General features: G+C 37.6%; 1 protein-coding gene, 1 non-coding gene and 1 pseudogene across 2 annotated transcripts in view; all 3 read left to right on the forward strand.

Annotated features, from left to right (window-relative positions):
• Positions 1-19,164, forward strand: part of LOC129249812 (calcium-dependent secretion activator-like) — an 83,841-nt gene that overhangs the window by 18,712 nt on the left and 45,965 nt on the right. The window lies entirely within an intron of this gene.
• LOC129250944 (U2 spliceosomal RNA) lies at positions 18,196-18,389 on the forward strand. The gene has a single exon (XR_008582870.1). It is a non-coding gene; the product is annotated as a U2 spliceosomal RNA (small nuclear RNA).
• Positions 18,864-19,046, forward strand: LOC129251118 (U2 spliceosomal RNA; annotated as a pseudogene).

Consider the following 19,164-nt stretch of genomic DNA (forward strand, 5'->3'; position numbering starts at 1 on the left):
AGAGAGCTATATTAGCTGCCAAAAATGTTGATGTCAATGAAATCAATGCCAGTATTTTAACTCAAATTCCAGGTGAAGTTGTCACCTATAAATCAATTGATTCAATCACTAATCCCAACGATGTAGTGAATTATCCAATTGAATTTTTGAATTCACTTAACTTGCCTGGTTTGCCACCACATCGTTTGCAATTGAAAGTCGGCGCAGTGATCATTATGTTGCGAAATATCAATCAGCCGAAACTATGCAATGGGACAAGATTAGCAGTGAAACGGACAATGAACAATGTAATTGAAGCAACAATTTTGAAAGGCAAATTTAAAGGTGAAGATGTTTTGATACCGCGCATTCCAATGATTTCAACAGCCTTTTGATTTTAAGCGACTTCAATTTCCCATTCGCCTTGCTTTTGCTATTACAATCAATAAGTCTCAAGGTCAAACACTTGAATTACATGGATTTGACCTAACTTATCCATGCTTTGGACATGGGCAACTCTATGTAGGATGTTCTCGAGTAGGGAAACCATCGTTACTTTATATTTATACACCGCATGAAAATAAAACCAAAAATTTTGTGTATCACAAGGCTTTAGAATAAGTTGTTAGTTTACAATCATTAGAGTAAGTCACTAAAATAAATAAAACATTGTTATTAGAATAAGTCACAAAATAATGGCCGAGCATGAATTAAATGATGAAACAAGAAAAAAACAAAGAACACTTTTCATTTATATTTTTCTTTCACCCAGCGAAGCGGGTGAGGGTCCGCTAGTATGTACATATGTAAATATGTTTTCTAAATGTTCGACAGCCGCGAGTTGAATGCGAGTTAGATTTCTTGAACAATTCCAGCAAATCACATACGTATACCCTACCATCAGAAAGTACCGGGAATGTTTACATAAAACAAAACAGAGTTAAATTTCAGGCAAATTTATTTTATCCCCTTCAAGCGAGACACGTGTGCCAACGTTTACCCCAGCCCTCCATGCACCCCTGATAGGCCGACGAAAGTTTGGCCTTCAGCTCCTTCGCCGCATTCTTTTTGATCTCCTCTATCGACTGAAATTTCCATCCATGAAGTGGTAACTTCAACTTGGGAAACAAAAAGCGTTGTTATCACGCAAAATCCAAAACGGTTTGGCCACATTTGCGGCCGTTTGCGACGCTTCGAAACGGATAAATAATATTCTTTATTGAATGTCTGGCCCGATGGAAGGTACTCATGGTGCACTACGCCTTGGCAATCGAAGAAAACAGTCAACAACATTCCCGTTACTACTTAAAAAAAAAAAAATTTTTTTTTAAATTCATAAATTTTAATTTTTTTTTTTTTATTTTTTATTAATATAAGCCAGCAAATATTTACGCACAGGATACATGTAAGCTCATAATTCTGAATTACCCTCAAAATGTCAAAACAAAATTAAAAGTGTTTCGTTATCATTATGCACACACTAGAAAGCGTTTAGTTATTATCATTGCCAAAAAATAATCAGTGGCGCCTGGTGGCACCTGCAATTGATTAAAACTGAAAGAGACGTTATTAAGCAACACGTTGATACTAGTTTCTGACCGTAGGTAAATGTAGCTCAACTTGCAGATCCAAGAATATGAAGGAATATGATTTTTTTTTTTTTCGTAAAATTAATTATAAATAGATAATCAAATGCTTTACAGCCTTTGTTCTTCCGGCTAAAATATATAAAAATATCGTACCCTAAATGAAAAGAGGTTGTCTGTAAAGTCGGTTTACTGACGATAGTTTAACGTGATAACGTCATAAGAAAATACTGATTGAATGGTTGCATTTTTCAAAAGAAAATTTTAATTTTATTTGTTTGATAGATATTTTGTATGGATATAGAGAATGAGTTAACATTAACATAACATAATATAACATAACACAACACAACACAACACAACACAACACAACACAACACAACACAACACAACACAACACAACACAACACAACACAACACAACACAACACAACACAACACAACACAACACAACACAACACAACACAACACAACACAACACAACACAACACAACACAACACAACACAACACAACACAACACAACACAACACAACACAACACAACACAACACAACACAACACAACACAACACAACACAACACAACACAACACAACACAACACAACACAACACAACACAACACAACACAACACAACACAACACAACACAACACAACACAACACAACACAACACAACACAACACAACACAACACAACACAACACAACACAACACAACACAACACAACACAACACAACACAACACAACACAACACAACACAACACAACACAACACAACACAACACAACACAACACAACACAACACAACACAGCACAACACAACACAACACAACACAACACAACACAGCACAACACAACACAACACAACACAGCACAACACAACACAACACAACACAACACAACACAACACAACACAACACAACACAACACAACACAACACAACACAACACAACACAGCACAACACAACACAACACAACACAACACAACACAACACAACACAACACAACACAACACAACACAACACAACACAACACAACACAACACAACACAACACAACACAACACAACACAACACAACACAACACAACACAACACAACACAACACAACACAACACAACACAACACAACACAACACAACACAACACAACACAACACAACACAACACAACACAACACAACACAACACAACACAACACAACACAACACAACACAACACAACACAACACAACACAACACAACACAACACAACATAACATAACATAACATAACATTACATAACATAACATAACATTACATAACATAACATAACATAACATAACATAACATAACATAACATAACATAACATAACATAACATAACATAACATAACATAACATAACATAACATAACATAACATAACATAACATAACATAACATAACATAACATAACATAACATAACATAACATAACATAACATAACATAACATAACATAACATAACATAACATAACATAACATAACATAACATAACATAACATAACATAACATAACATAACATAACATAACATAACGTAACATAACATAACATAACATAACATAACATAACATAACATAACATAACATAACATAACATAACATAACATTACATAACATAACATAAAGCATTCACCAACAGCTTCAATTTGATATCCATATTGTACAAACACATTCTAGGGTCCACGTTTTGACCTATATCTCGAGACCCCAGTCACGGAGCGGCATGAAAAATACTCTCTACTAAAGCATTCACCAACAGCTTCAATTTGATATCCATATTGCACAAACACATTCTAGGGTCCACGTTTTGGTCTCTATCTCGAGACCCTAGTCACGGAACGGATGGAAATACTCTGAACTAAAGCATTCACCAACAGCTTCCATTTGATACCCATACTGTACATACACATCCGAAGGTTACCCGGGTCCACGTTTTGACCTATATCTCGAGCCCTATTTCCAAAATAAAATATAATCCATGTTACTCGTGGATGATGTAGCTTTCGAATGGTGAAAGAATTTTTAAAATCGGTCCAGTAGTTTTGAGCCTATTCATTACAAACAAACAAAGTTTTCCTCTTTATAATATTAGTATAGACAACATATTTTATAAGGTATATTATATGGTAAATATTACCATACATTTTTTCCTTCATATATAATAAAAAAATTAATAATTATAACATTAAAACAACAGGTATTATTAACAAACTTGGTTTTATTTTAAATTCTTCAAGTGAATCAAATTAATAATAACACAGGCCAACAAAATCTCGCTTTGTTACAGCTTTTAAAACGGCTATGGGTGTTTCTTGAAGGGTTTTTTATGCTGACAACGAATATGACCTTGAAAATGCTCCAGCACGTCAGGATTTTTGGCAATTTGAGGTTAAAAAGTCAAAAAAGGCAGATTTTGGCCATTTTTGATAATTTTTTTTGGGATAGAAAATTTTTCTTTTCAATTTTCGACGAAAAGGTTGCATAGTACAACTCTTTAGCTTTAAAACCCATTTTTTTAAATTATTGTGCGATTTTTTAAAAAAAAGTTATGACATTTTGAAATTAACAGTTTCAGTTACGTATACGTTGGGTATAACGTCTATTGGCGTAACTGAAACTGTTAATTTCAAAATGTCATAACTTTTTTTTAAAAAATCGTACAATAATTTTAAAAAATGGGTTTTAAAGTTAAAGAGTTGTACTATGCGACCTTTTTGTCGAAAATTGAAAAAAAAAAATTTCTATCCCAAAACAAATTATCAAAAATGGCCAAAATCTGCATTTTTTGACTTTTTAACCTCAAATTGCCAAAAATCCTGACGTGCTGGAGCATTTTCAAGGTCATATTCGTTTTCAGCATAAAAAAACCTTAAAACCTTAGTTAAAATTATCGAAAAAGTTTTTTGGTTGTTGGCCTGTGTAATCAATAAGAAGGCATATGCAAATACAAATACGTGAATTTATATATGTACATTTGCGCATATACATACATACATATATACGCTCACTTAAGTAGGAGAGAGCAAGATATCGAACGTTGCCGTTCGTTTGCTTTGTTTGCTTTGTCGTTCGTTCCGCCCTTTCGCTTGCAGTTCATTCAATGCAATGAGCAAGGTAACGGCAATGAGCAAGGTAACACTAATATGAGCAAGGTAACACTAATGAGCAAGGTAACACTAATATGAGCAATGTAACGGCAATGAGCAAGGTAACACTAATATGAGCAAGGTAACACTAATGAGGAAGGTAACACTAATATGAGCAAGGTAACGGCAAAGAGCAAGGTAACACTAATATGAGCAAGGTAACACTAATGAGCAAGGTAACACTAATATGAGCAAGGTAACACTAATGAGCAAGGTAACTACATACGAGCAAGGTAACGACACATTTTTTCGTGCGTGCAGCCTGTTAAATCGAATTATAAGACGTTATCACGTCAAAAATAAAAAATTGGAAGTCGGCTCAAGCAAAAAGAAAAAAACCACCTTGGGCTTTGAAGTTTTTTCTTGGTCAGTTCAATACTATAAAAAAATTATACTTTTGACATATCTATAAAAAAAAAACTGTAAGTCGGAGTTTAGTAATTCTTTTTGATTTTATTGTTGGTTCTATTCTGGAATTTAGAAATACCATTAAGCATTGCGTAGGTGGTATGTTGCAAATTTGACTTTTTTCCGCAAAATCCCCAGTGTGCGCCGCTTGCGCGAATTCTCCGGTGGTCCAGGTAAATTTGGATCTTGGAAAAGAAGTGTGGAAAGGAGTTATTAGCGTTATCAGGAATAAAATTATAGGACATGCGGGCATTGTATTTGAGTCATACAATACACCCTTAAACAGGGCCGCTATTTCCCGCTGCCTTACCACTCATCACGGTGACAAATGAGATTTAGATACTCTCGAGTATCAAATGTCATCTTTAATCCAAGGAAATCTGTCCATACAGGAATTTTACCAAAAAGTTTATACCAATCTTTCCCTAATCCTTAGCGTAATTACATGTTTGGATGCAGGAATAGAATCTCGCACCTTGCTGGTATCCACATTGATAAGAGGTCCCAACGGAGGTCTCAACGGAGACTTACCTAGATTACTAGGGATTCGGGAACCTTCCAATCTTGCTGAGGCACTCCAATTGTGCTTAAAATTGGAAAATCAAACTTTCAGAGCAAACGTTGCTCACTATAACTCCCGTAAAACTCATCGTGCAACGCCTCCACCTCCACCTCTACGGAGGAACTCTCAACCTCAAATATTTTATCCACATTTAATTCATTGGAATCAACCAATGCAAAGACATAGGTATTATCAACCCTCACCTAACCAACAATGGCAACGACAACAAAATTTCAATACACGGCCATAAATATTTAACCAAAAATGGCAACAAGTTCCTCCTCGACTTTTTGCACCTAAACCATTACCAAAACCTGAACCAATGGATATTGACCAAGTATCCAAACACAAAGATTTAATTACATAAATCGACCAGCCCCGAGTCCCTTTTTAGGGATAAGCCCAACAAATTCCAAATGAGCTTCTGTATAAATTCTGAAGTTCACCCTAACGAAGAAAACTACGGTCAATTTGAGGAAATACACTACAGTTATCCTGACCAACCAAATCAGGGATGTAACGATAATTATGAAACAGATAATTTTGACCACCAAGAAAGTGAAACTTTTATTGAGGATCTTTCCGATATACATTTTTTAGACTAGCGAACTCCTCACTGCCTTATTTTGAGTGTAAGACTCAGGTTCTAACAAAAATTACATTCAACATTCTATAGTACCCAAACCAATTCCGAATGACAATATATTCTTGGCGAACTCTATCGGTGGTAACGTAAAAATAACGCATTATACAAACGTAAATCTTTTCGGAATACCAGATCTAAAGATATAATTTTTTATTCTGCCTTCATTAAAATCTCTCCATGGAATTTTAAGAAACGACAGTTTAAAAGCCCTTTCGGCCATAATTCACACAAAACATGACTAGATATATAAGAATTCAGAACACAGTAAAAGTTCCAATTAAACAACATATCATGCAGGCAATCAACAAAATTGACATACGTACTGACCATATAACAAAATATCAAAAAGATACTTTAACAAGACTGACTGCTGATTACTAGACACTCCTTAGTGAACCTGCCGAAAAGTTGACATTTACTACCACAGTGACCGGTGAAATTAGAACTACCAACTACCGTACCCAATGTGCCCCAAAGAACAGGTAGAAAAGCAAATTGAGGAATATCTCCGTGACGGTATTATTCGACCATCTAGGTCTCCATACCACTCACCTGTATGGGGAGTACCAAAAAAACTTAGATGCGTCAGGAGAGAAAAAATACCGAATGGTGATAGAGTATAGGAAACGAAATTCAGTAACAATAGCCGATAGATATCCAATCCCCGAAATAAATGGAGTACTTTCAGAACTCGGAAAGAATAAATTATTTTCAGTACTCGATTTAAAGAGAAAGTCACAAAATGACAAACCAATAACGTGCATTTCTAGAACTTTATCGAAGACCGCAAAACATTACGCAGCGAACGAAAGAGAAATGGTAGTGATAATCTGGTCCCTAAATTCCTTAAGAAACTATCTTTATGGCTCCGCAAAAATCAAGATTTTTACTGATCACCAACTACTCACATTCGCCCCTAGCAATAGAAACCATAACAGCATAGTAAAATGAAGAGATGGAAAGCTAGACTAGAAGAATATAACTACGAGTTAATCTATAAACCAGGCAGAACAAATGTTGTAGCTGACGCACTCTCAAGATTACCACAAATATCTCACAATAATTCATTGACAGATAGCAATGACAGTTCCGCACATAACCTTATTCCCGCAGTAGAAGCACCAATAAGCGGTTTTAAGAATCATATTTGGCTCTTAAGTGGCGAAGAAAATAGTTATCAATTTAAGATTCCATTTCTCACATTTCATATAATTACATATTTTTATTCAGCATGACTACACTGACAAAAATCTAATTTCCATTTTCAAACGATACTTAAATCCTTTAGTAACAAAAGGCAAGTTTACATCGGAACCAATCATCGTAAAAATTCAACAAATATACCCACTAAATTTTTCTAAATTTAAAATACGTTTTACTCAAACTTAAGAAGAAGATTTGTCAGAAGAAGATAAACAGGAAATAGAGACTCATTAAGACAGATAATTTTCGCCTTTGGCGTACCCAAATTTATAATAGTAGATAATGAAAAAGCTTTGAATTCAGTTTCGATATTTTTCGTGCTTGAAGATCAGTTACAAATACGAATTTATAAAGCACCTCCTTACACAAGTACAGTCAATGGACAGGTAGAATGATTTCACTCAACCTTTACTGAAATTATGCGTTGTCTGAAAGTTGAAAAAATGCATAGATTCTTTTCAGAACTTTTAGATAGATCTGTATATGAATACAATTACACCATTCATTCTACAATAGGAAAACGACCAATAAAAGCATTCTTCGGAAGAAGAGTTTCTACAAACCCAGAGCAATATGAGAATTCACGAAAAGAAAACATAGAGGCAATTAAGAAAAAACAGGAAAAAGATTTAGAAGTGCATAACAAAAAAATAACTCCTATGAAAACATATTCACCAGGCGATGTTATTTACGTAAGAATTAATAAAAGATTAGGTTCAAAACTCACTGCTAGATATAAAAAGGGAATAGTAAGAGAAGAAAAATCAAGTATAGTTATTACTGAAAAAGGACGAACAGTACACAAAACCAACATTAAGACACACAAAATTTTATATTTTTCTTTTTAGATTACTTCTGCCACTAGTCACTGGCGAATTTAGGATACTTGACTATACTAACTCAAAATTAGCGACTTTTAATACAGGATAGACCAAAATTCAGTCCGTAACTTATAGAATTATTCATACAATTGACAATAAATGAACACCAAAGGATATTGGACAATCTTAACAATAGCATAAGACATAAAATTATTGCTACCGATTCCCTACTCCCCTTCCTAAATAACGAAGTAAAACAAATACAAAATTTCCTAAATATAATAGATTAAAACCTAGAAAATCAAAAGTTAATAAAAGATCATTAAATGACCTAGGATCTGCTTGGAAATGACTGGCAGGAAGTCTAGACTATAAAGACTTTAAAATATTAGAAAATAATATTAATAATGTCCTTGAAAATAATGATAGACAAGTAATGATAAATAAGTTAATGAATGGAAGAATTAATAATATTACAGGGATTTCAAACAAAATAGTTGCACTATTGAAAAATCATGATAGCATTCAACATGATGTTGCTGTAAGTAAATTGAAATTAATAAAAAACCTGGCTGGCTGAAAGCCATCACATAGACCTATTGATCCTTAATGTTACCAGATGGAGCTAGACCCTTACGTTTCTTTATAGTAGACATCTTGTAATAAGTCTGCGTCTGTTGCGAATATAAGTAAACTTTGGAGCTCTATACCCGAGAGGTACTCTAACTTCTCATATTGTAAAGCTCCTAAGCATTTTAATCTGGTTCTAGCTAATGCAGGGCAGGAACATAGAAGGTGTTCTAGCGTTTCCCTCCCTTCTAGTTCATTGCAAAATCTGCAGCTATCATTGTTTGTAACTCCTATCTTGTATGCGTGCGCCGCTAGCAAATTGTGGCCTGTCAGCATACCTACAATAGTTCTGCTTTCTTTTCTAGACAGAGCTAGTACGAATCTGACGTCTTTATCTGCACTCTGTGTACACATGATTTTCGTGGTTTTGCAAGTGGCTAGATTATTCCACTTCCTATCTATCCGTATTTGCATGTCCGCAGCGATGTTCTTGTATTCCGTATTTAAAGGTTTCAGTATGGCGTTTTCTTCTTTCGCCCAGAGCCCATTTTGCCACTCATTTCTGCGTCCATCACAGCCACGGTCAGCAAATGGGTAACTACCACCCACAAGCGAGCTCGGCAGGCTGAGAGAGGCTGCAGATGGACTAAACTGATGTTACCTGTCATGTCCGATCGACTGTCGCAAACCCTTCTGTCATTAAGCAGAGGGGAGTGCAGACGGCTGGTTGGACTGATGACGGGCCACTTTTTCTGGGCGAAGCTCATGGAAAGGTTGGGCATCTCAGACAGTGTACTCTGCCCAGCCTGTGAAGAGGAGGATGAGACGGCGGACCACTTCCTGTGTGTCTGTCCCGCCTTCGCCCGAATCAGGTTTGAGGTCTTTGGCACTGATGTGTTAAGAAGCGACCATCTTGGCTCCTTGGCACCACAAGATCTACTCAAATTTCTTCGGAGATCGGGTAGATTTAAAGAAAATTAAAAGGGAATCCAAGTGTAGTACAATGAACTTAATTAATGTCTGAGTGCTGCACTTGCTAGTTGTTCCGACAAAAAAAAAAAATGTCGTTTTCTTGTACGAATTGTCTATAAACAGCGCTTTTGGCAATCTCATCTATAATTTCGTTTCCTACAATGCCCTTATTTCCGGGTACCCAATAGATATGTAACCGTCTGTCTGCGTCTAATCTGTCTATGGCTTCTCTGCTTCTTAGAACATTTTTAGATGAAATTTCATATGAGTTTATTGCTTTTATCGCAGCTTGGCTATCAACGTATATATTTATTTTGCAGTTGCTTGATTTCCTTGCGAATGCTATTTCGGCAGCCTTACCTACAGCAAAGACTTCTGCTTAAAAGATACAGCAGTGGTCAGCAAGCTTAAATTGCTGTTGATGCCTAGCTCTGCGCAGTAGATCCCTTCCCCTACTCCGTCTAACATTTTCGAGCCATTAGTAAATATTATATATTAAGAGTATTTGGGTTAGGTTTCATTCCTTTTTTCCATCCCGGAATTTCTTCACCCAACTGCATTTCGGAGTCATATAGTCCATTTGGACCCTAAAACTAATACCTATTGAGCTATGTCCGAATGTTTTACAGGTAAATTCGCCTGTTGCGGCGGATTTAGCTGCTAGGCATTCCGCCGTAATATCAATCGGTAACAAGTTGAGTATTTTTTCAAGCGCTGCCGTTGGAGTAGTTCTAAATACACCTGTTGTGCTCCGTATAGTAATATTGGCTTTACTATAGCTAAGTAGCACCAATACATTATAGCAGGAGATAGACGCCATATAACTCCCAGCATCGTTTTGCATGCGTATAGTGCGTTACTGGCCTTTTTCTTTCTCCCTAATATACTGTGCTTCCATGATAGTTTACTATCCAGAATTACTCCAAGGCACTTTGTGTGGTTTTTAAGAGTTAATTCCACGTCGTTTAGCTTCGGGGGTTGCCAGTAGGGGATCTTGTACACTCTAGTAAAAAGTATCATATCCGTTTTATCAGCATTTATCCCTAGGCCTGGCTGTGTTGTCCATTGGTGCACTGCGCCGGGTGTATTATTCATTATCTCACTCACGTTGTTAAGGTATTATTTGCCTGTCACTAATATGGCTATGTCATCTGCATATGCTACTAGTTTCGATCCCGTACCTTCAAATTTCTTTAGTAACTCATTAACAGCGAGTAGCGATAGAACACCGCCTGTGGCGTACCCTCGCATTCTACTTTAGTGAGTTTAGCTTCGTCCCATTCCGCCCTTATTATTCTACAACCTAACAGGTTCTTTATCCATGAATAAATAGCGGGTTCTGTATTCGTTGTGTTTAAGCGCCTTAAAATGGCATCTCTCGACACATTGTTGAATGCACCACTAATTTCTTGAAATACTCCTAAAGCATATTCCTTGTAAGCTAGAGCTTTCTCTATAACTAACACTAGTAAGTGTAACGCAGTCTCTGTGGATCTGCCCTTAGTACAATATATGCGTTTTGTGCCTTAGACATGAAGTCTGTCATCTTTTCTCTGATGTGTGCGTCAAGGATTTTCTCAAGCGTTTTCAGAAGAAATGAGGTCAAACTAATGGGCCTATAGTCCTTTGAGAGTTGGGTTGTTTCCTACGGGTTGTTCATACTAGTTTTCGGTATATATACAACCCTTGCTTCTCTCCAGATAACAGGTGTATAGTTTAGCCTCAGACATTCTGTGTATATCGCTTTTAACCATGTTACCAAAAGATCGCTCATCGCCCATTCTATTTTTTTGGATTGTAATAAACTCTTCCGTGATGTGTGCTACGTTATCTCTCAAGGGATCGTGATCTGAGTAGTCTATGCATCCTGGAAAATGCGTGGTGACTAGATCTTGTAGGGATTCTTCAGAACTATCAGTCCAGTCTCCGTTAGTTTTGCGAATTAAATTGGGCGTGGTGGAATGTTTCGATAACAGTTTCCTGATCCTAGCTGCTTCATTTGTAATTTCTATACTGCCACTGAAGTCTTTCCACGATCTGCAAGGTCTGCGCGTTTGTCACCGTTCTAATACTTCTTCCAGTTTAACATAAGAGCTGAACCTACGAGGTCTCAATGGTTTTTGCTTAGCAATTTCCTAAACAAATTCCAGTTTGTATTTCTAGGATTTCTGAAGGTATTGCTCTTTAGCTTGGGCGTGAAAGTTGTTCTGAAATGTATGTATCTGTGGTCGGAGAAGGAAGGCGTTAATAACACTCTCCAATCTTCCACCATCGTAAGGTTATTCGTAAAGGTTAAGTCTAGAACATTTTTCGAGGTGGGCCCACTATATGTTGGTTCCTCCCCATGGTTTGCTACTGCAAGGCTACTTAGTAAAATAAAATAAATCTATCGCTTATGTCGGAGCTTTCCCAGATGGTATGTTGGGAGTTTCCATCGGACCCTACGAAAAGCGCTAGCTTCTTGCCCTCGGCTTCCTTGACCAAATTTTGAAGCTCGTCCAGCGGTGCCTCCCTTTCGTGTGACATGTAGCAGGACCCGAAAAGTAAAACTTTATTCTTGCAGTCCTGGATTGTTACAACTGTCAGGTCATCTGTGGAGAGATTAGAATTAAAGTAGGAGCATACACTTTTCTTAACGAGTATCACTGCTCTTACCCTGTTTGTAGCGATCGGGAAGTAAGTACTGTAGTTTGGTGAGCCTAGTCCAGACACCAGGTTTTCCGAACCAATCCATGGTTCCTGGACCAGAGCCATATCGTAGTTGGCCCCTTCTAGATTCTGAAGAAGCTCAACTGAGGCTTCCTTACATTTATTTAAGATTTATTTGAAGAACCTTCAGTATCAGGATTCGGCTCCTTCAAGGGGTTGGATGCCTGCTCCAGCTCACCCTCCTTCACTTCTTGTAGAATTAGGGTGGTTTCGAGGATGTCTTCTATGCCGAGATCCTTCTCCACCTCCCCAGTTTCCAGCGTGTTTTCATTAATGTCTGTTGGGCTGCGTTTTTTGAGGCGAAGATACACGCTACCAATACCCCACGCCATTTTCCCAAACCTTGCATATAAGATGTCCTCCGCTGTTTTATTAATTTGGATGATGTAGTTTTGGCCTCCATCAGCACTTGCTAGGAACATCCGTATTTTGTCGTTGCAGGAGTTTTAAGACCTACTCTCTATTGACCGTGCGCGGTATCAGCACCTTGGCTTTCGGTATTGTTGGTGTGCAACTCCGATCCTCGATTTCAAGAGATGCCCTTCCCATAGGCCGCTTCCTTAACCCATATGAGAGTGGGATCGTCTTTACACTTTATTATCTAGACGCCGCTGATCCAACCTGTTCCATCAAATGTAGGCATTGTTGCGCTTGGATCAGCGTCAATTTTGGCGAACAAGGCCTCCAGTAGTCTCATCTCAACTACCTTCCATTGCTCCTGCGTCATTCGTCCTAACGGGTTACTGCGATCAGTAAGCGCCACGGTCAAGTGCTTCTTGGCTAACTCACTGACTGCCGCCGCTGCTTTAGATGTGGATGGTTTTTCACGGTATCTGGTTGAGTGCGTTGCGATTAGCTTTACAGCGGCCTTTGCACCTTCTTTTTGTCTTCCTTTCGCTTTCCGTATATCGCTGCCTCTTTAAGGCCATTTGCTCCTCTACCTTGTTGGAGAAGTTTGGGTTCGATGCGGAATATCCAGCAGGTGTTGCAAAATATGCACGGCCTTTTCCTACTTCCTCCCTAGCCCATGCCAGTCTTTCCGCTGCTGCTTGCGTCAGATTGGCCATGCCACCAAGTCGGTCGCAGATCTTGACCGCTGCTTTGTATCGCGACTTAGCTTTCATCCCCTCCTTACTTGGCTTTACTCTAGGTATTTTCGTACTGTCAGAAATGGCACCATCGAGTTTTACCGGAGAGCTATGTAAAGCGTCTTCTCTGCGGTATTTACGCTAGCTGAGATTTCCAGGCTATTCCGAGTCTACTTGAACTATGGCACCCACATGTTGCATAGCGATTTCGTTTTTTGTGTTTGTGTTTGTGTTGGCAGTAGCAACTGCTCCCGTTAGAGTAGAGGTGTGGCCGCTGGCGACCCAGCTTAAATCTTCACTGTGCCCGTCGGTGGTAGCAGCCTCTTCTCCCACCGACGTTTGGGGTAATATCCTAAGCCGCGTGTTTTCCTCGTCTACCTCCATATGAGTTTTTCTTTCAGGGATCTCAAAGCCATAGCGTTTTATTCCTAGCTGCCAGGAACGTCATTAGCAATGATCTTTGTATTAGCCCCCCGACCACACCTTGGGATATTATAACATATAGAGTTAGTCACCGCGGAGAGGAAGGAGAGCTCATGCATCGATCCTAACTAGACATCAACGATCCACATTGCACTCAGGTAGACCTGGTTAAGCCTAACCTCATGCAATGCAGCTAGTGGTGCCCATTGCCCAGTCGGCGCCCATGGGGAGGAACTAGCTACGAGGATTTTCGCCAACCATATTGAAATGAAAATAATAAAAGAAATTTTTGAAAAAGATTAAATTCCCTTTAGTAATGTTGAAGAATCTGCAAATGTGAAAATTGCTTCAAATAACTCAATGATTTTATATCTAATTGATATCCCATTAACTGATGAAAGTTTATGTGAATCTCTATCAATTAAAACACTTAAAAAGGGAAAAATATATATATTTAAATTAAATTTTGGGAAAATTTTAGTATTTAAAGATAAAGTTTTCGGCATGAAAAATAATTGTGTAAAGCATAATGAAATTAAAATTTGTACAAAAAAATATTGTCCTCCTGTATTCCGCATTTACTAAAAAGCCTTCCACTTACTTGCATTTTAATAAACAACCAGCACTTTCCAACAGTCGAAGAAATTTTCGCCGATGTCATACTTCTCAATCAATACAAAGTAATAGTTCACATAGGCCAGGAAGATGTCAATCTATCCGGCTCTTTTGTTTACAATACCGCAATTCTACAATTACAATAACCAAACATATTCAGGCAGCAAGCCCCTTCCTGCGATATAACAATCAAGCGCTATAAGAACAGCGGAAGAAGAAATATTAAGCATTGAAATGTTGAAGGAACTTCACTTGAAAAACATAAAAAATCTTCAGAATCTCGAAAGTAAAGGACTAACAGCATCTTTGGCAAATTTCGGAATATCTGGTACCATTCTAATCATAATGCAATTTTGGCTATCAGGCTAAAGCTAAAGAAGAAATCAAAATTAACCGACAAGTACATTCTTAACATCGAAAACAACATTCCGTTGCAAAAACTAATTCTGAAGCATCACGAGCAATCTGAACCGCTTCCACGGGTGGACCAATCAATCCCCCACCATGTGTAGACAAACGAGGACGCCCGTTTTTAAAGGCGGAGGAGTTAACACCAGTAAATTCAATTTATTACTTTCCCAAGAATTCGAGTGAACTCGGTACTAACAAAATTGTAAACAGACATTAGGTCAGCATAAAATAATAAAGCGTGCCGGAAATGCAAAGGCATTCGTATCGTATTTACCAACAGAAATGCAAACCTATTCGTATCGTACTTACCAATGGGAATGCAAACAAACCATTTATGTACATACATACCTATATACCTACTAATGGGAATGCAAACATAGCATTTATCATACTTAGTAATAAGTTTAATTAGGCAAATAAGGTGTAATAAGAAAGTATTGAAAAAGTATAGTCAGTCTGAAGTTTGAAGTGAAATAAAGAAGAGCTAAAAGCTCTAACTATTTTTTAAAAACATCAAATTAATTATAATATGAAAACTTATATACATGTATGTTTGAACGTGCATGGATGTAAATACTTACATATGAATACAAATATTTATTAGGAAGTTGAGAGGGCAAGTAGGTATTTATGTGCATATGTATGCTAAGGCATAAAGTAGGTATATATACATACACACCTGCATATACTTTAGAGCAGCACTTGGAAGAAATTTGTTCATTAGTACGTATTTTTTTTTTTGTTAACGAAGGGGGAATCTTTCATAGATACCGTCAACTTAGAGGGCATGCACGATTCATACTGCTTGCTTAGGGTACACCTCATTCGGCACCACGCGCAGTCAGTAATTTTCATACTGTCTGGACTTGCAAAACAGTACACCTACGTACTAAACCCTTGAATTCCGTCTCCTCCACCACTCTCCCTGCGGAACTGCTTCAACGTATTACTTCGCAGGGCTGGTTAGCTATATAGCTTCGTCAATGTCTATCGGCTAATGCGTCTCATTTGCTCAATGTATCTGAGCTTTTTTTGAATTCTAGTAGCGAATGCAGCTACCTCCTCCCACTTTTCTTCCGATTGTAACATGAAGCCGACTACCTCAGTTGCACTTGGAATTATTCTTCCTGTTATAAAACGTGGGCAGTGGAAACTGGCATGTTCCACGTCTTCTTCTACATTGATGCACACAGGGCAGTAGGGGCTGTCATCATGCCCGAGCCAATGCAGGTATTTCCTAAAACTTCCATGTCCAGAAAGGAACTGTTTCACATGGTAGGTTGTATCTCCAAGACTCCGATTTAGCCATGGTCGCAAATCGGGAATCAGTTTATAAGTCCGTCGCCCTTTACTGGAGGTATTCCATCGGTCTTGCCACCTTGTTAGTGACGCAAGCCGCTCTTCTTTTCTCATCGCTCTTTTATTTATTTCGGCATCCGCTGCACATCTGTCATAGACTCGCTTCATTTCACTCGCGAGAATGTCCGCTGGTATCATACCAGCTATGACAAACGCCACGTCATCCGATATTGTTCTGTAGCCGCAACATGCCCTTAGGGCACTTAGCCTATATACAGACAATAGCTTCCTTTTGTTATCCTTCAGTTTCGCCGTATTTGCCCAAACTGGGGCTGCATACAGGGTGACTGAAGGGGCCACATTTGCCAGCAATTTTCTCCTAGTTGACTTAGGACCACCTATGTTAGCAGTAACTTTGTACATTTTTTGTTCCAGCACTGCTCTAATACATCAGTTCTCTATCAGAGAAGTAACTCCTTAATATCCTGAGAAGATACGGCGGAATGCCAATTTCATACAAGCTTTTCACTACTACGTATTTATATTTGACTTTTTGTGATGTGCTGAGACATGTGTAAATACATAAGTCAAGGTTATTTGGGCATACATGCATATGTAGATACGTGTGTACATATGAAATGAAGATGCTGTTGCACTAGTGCATTATTGTTTTCATATACAAATATACATACATACTAGGGTGGTCCAAAAAAAATTTGTATGCTGCCGCCCCCCAAAATAGTAAAGAATGAAAAATAAAAAGACCCGTATTTTTTTTTTTTTTAATCAGACCATATTTAATGGTGCCGCCGGGGCTTTGAAATATCCCATGTATTTTGCATGGGAAAAAAATACTTTTTCGTAGATTTCATGTAAAAACCTGGAAAATGAATATATTTTAACCGGATAACTCAGTTTCTCTTCATAATTGGTCAGGGAATAACAACCTATATCTCGAGACCCCAGTCACGGAGCGGCATGAAAAATACTCTGTACTAAAGCATTCACCAACAGCTTCAATTTGATATCCATATTGTACAAACACATTCTAGGGTCCACGTTTTGGTCTTTATCTCGAGACCCTAGTCACGGAGCGGCATGAGGAATACTCTGAACTAAAGCATTCACCAACAGCTTCCATTTGATATCCATATTGTACATACACATCCGAAGGTTACCTGGGTCCACGTTTTGACCTATATCTCAAACCCTATCCACCTCGCTGATGGTACCCTATGTTACTTCTATCACCTCCAAAAACATGTGTACAAAGTTTCGTAAAAAAAATATCATAAAAGTAATATAAAATATTGTTTTCCGATTTTTTCTTAGATTTTCGTTTTATGGGGGCTTTTTGGGGTTCTATAAAAAATAGTTAATACAAAAAAATTAATTATTTCATAATTGGTTGTTATTCCCTGACCAATTATGAAGAGAAACTGAGTTATCCGGTTAAAATACATTCATTTTCCAGGTTTTTAGAATCGTTGGGAGTGAAACGAAAAAGCGACCCTCTTGGCTACGAAGCGTTATATTATATGTTGATATAAACGTAGCGACGAACTAAATAAAAATAACTTTTATTTTTTCTTGTGATTCGAACCAAGGATTTTGGATCGGAAGCTCACATTGCTAGTCGCTCGGCTACCGCGCCATGCTGTCGTCGCTGGCCTAAAAGTTATTTAGTTACGAAGCGTTATATTGTATGTTGATATAAATAATTTTTGTGAGCGTGTAATTCTCAAAAGGTTTATTAGAAAATCTATTGACTAGGTAGTGTGGTATCAGTTCTTATCATCTTAACATCTGATAGATCCTCCTTCGGAAGACAACAAATGTTAAACTAATTTTTGGAAATGGGCGGAGTGTTTTAGGGGCTTGCTCCACCTCTGCCACGGGTTGGCCCGGTATTGCAGTACCGCCGGGATTTCGGCCTTGAATAAATACAAGAAGAAATATACTAATACATTTAGCTTTGGTGGGAAGAGACATAAATTTTTATATGAATGCATGTAGACGAAAAGGGAATTTTTTTTTTTTTTTTTGAAATTTGCATTGTAGGACATTTCTGATTATTTATTGAAAACAGTTTTTTGCTTTTCTATTTTTGGTTTAGATACTGAAAGTCAGTTTAAGTGAATCGGTATAAATATTTCGTACATTAATTTTTGTGAGCGTGTAATTCTCAAAAGGTTTATTAGAAAATCTATTGACTAGGTAGTTTGTTGGTTGTGTATGGTTATCGGTTCTCGGCCTTATGCCTAAGATCAAAGTGTGGTATCTGTGTGTATTATACGCGTTACGACGCTCATAATAGTTTTTGGTTTAGATGCTGAAAGTCAGTTTAAGTGAATCGGTATAAATATTTCGTACATTAATTTTTGTGAGCGTGTAATTCTCAAAAGGTTTATTAAAAAATCGATTGACTAGGTAGTGTGGTATCTGTTCTTATCAGCTTAACATCTGATAGATCCTCCGTCGGAGGACAACAAATGTTAAACTGATTTTTGGGAATGGGCGGAGTGTTTTAGGGGCTTGCTCCACCTCTGCCACGGGTTGGCCCGGTATTGCAGTACCGCCGGGATTTCGGCCTTGAATAAATACAAGAAGAAATATACTAATACATTTAGCTTTGGTGGGAAGAGACATAAATTTTTATATGAATGCATGTAGACGAAAATGGAATTTTTTTTTTTTTTTTTGAAATTTGCATTGTAG

This window comes from Anastrepha obliqua, chromosome 6 (genome assembly GCF_027943255.1).
Source record: "Anastrepha obliqua isolate idAnaObli1 chromosome 6, idAnaObli1_1.0, whole genome shotgun sequence".
NCBI classification, from domain to species: domain Eukaryota; kingdom Metazoa; phylum Arthropoda; class Insecta; order Diptera; family Tephritidae; genus Anastrepha; species Anastrepha obliqua.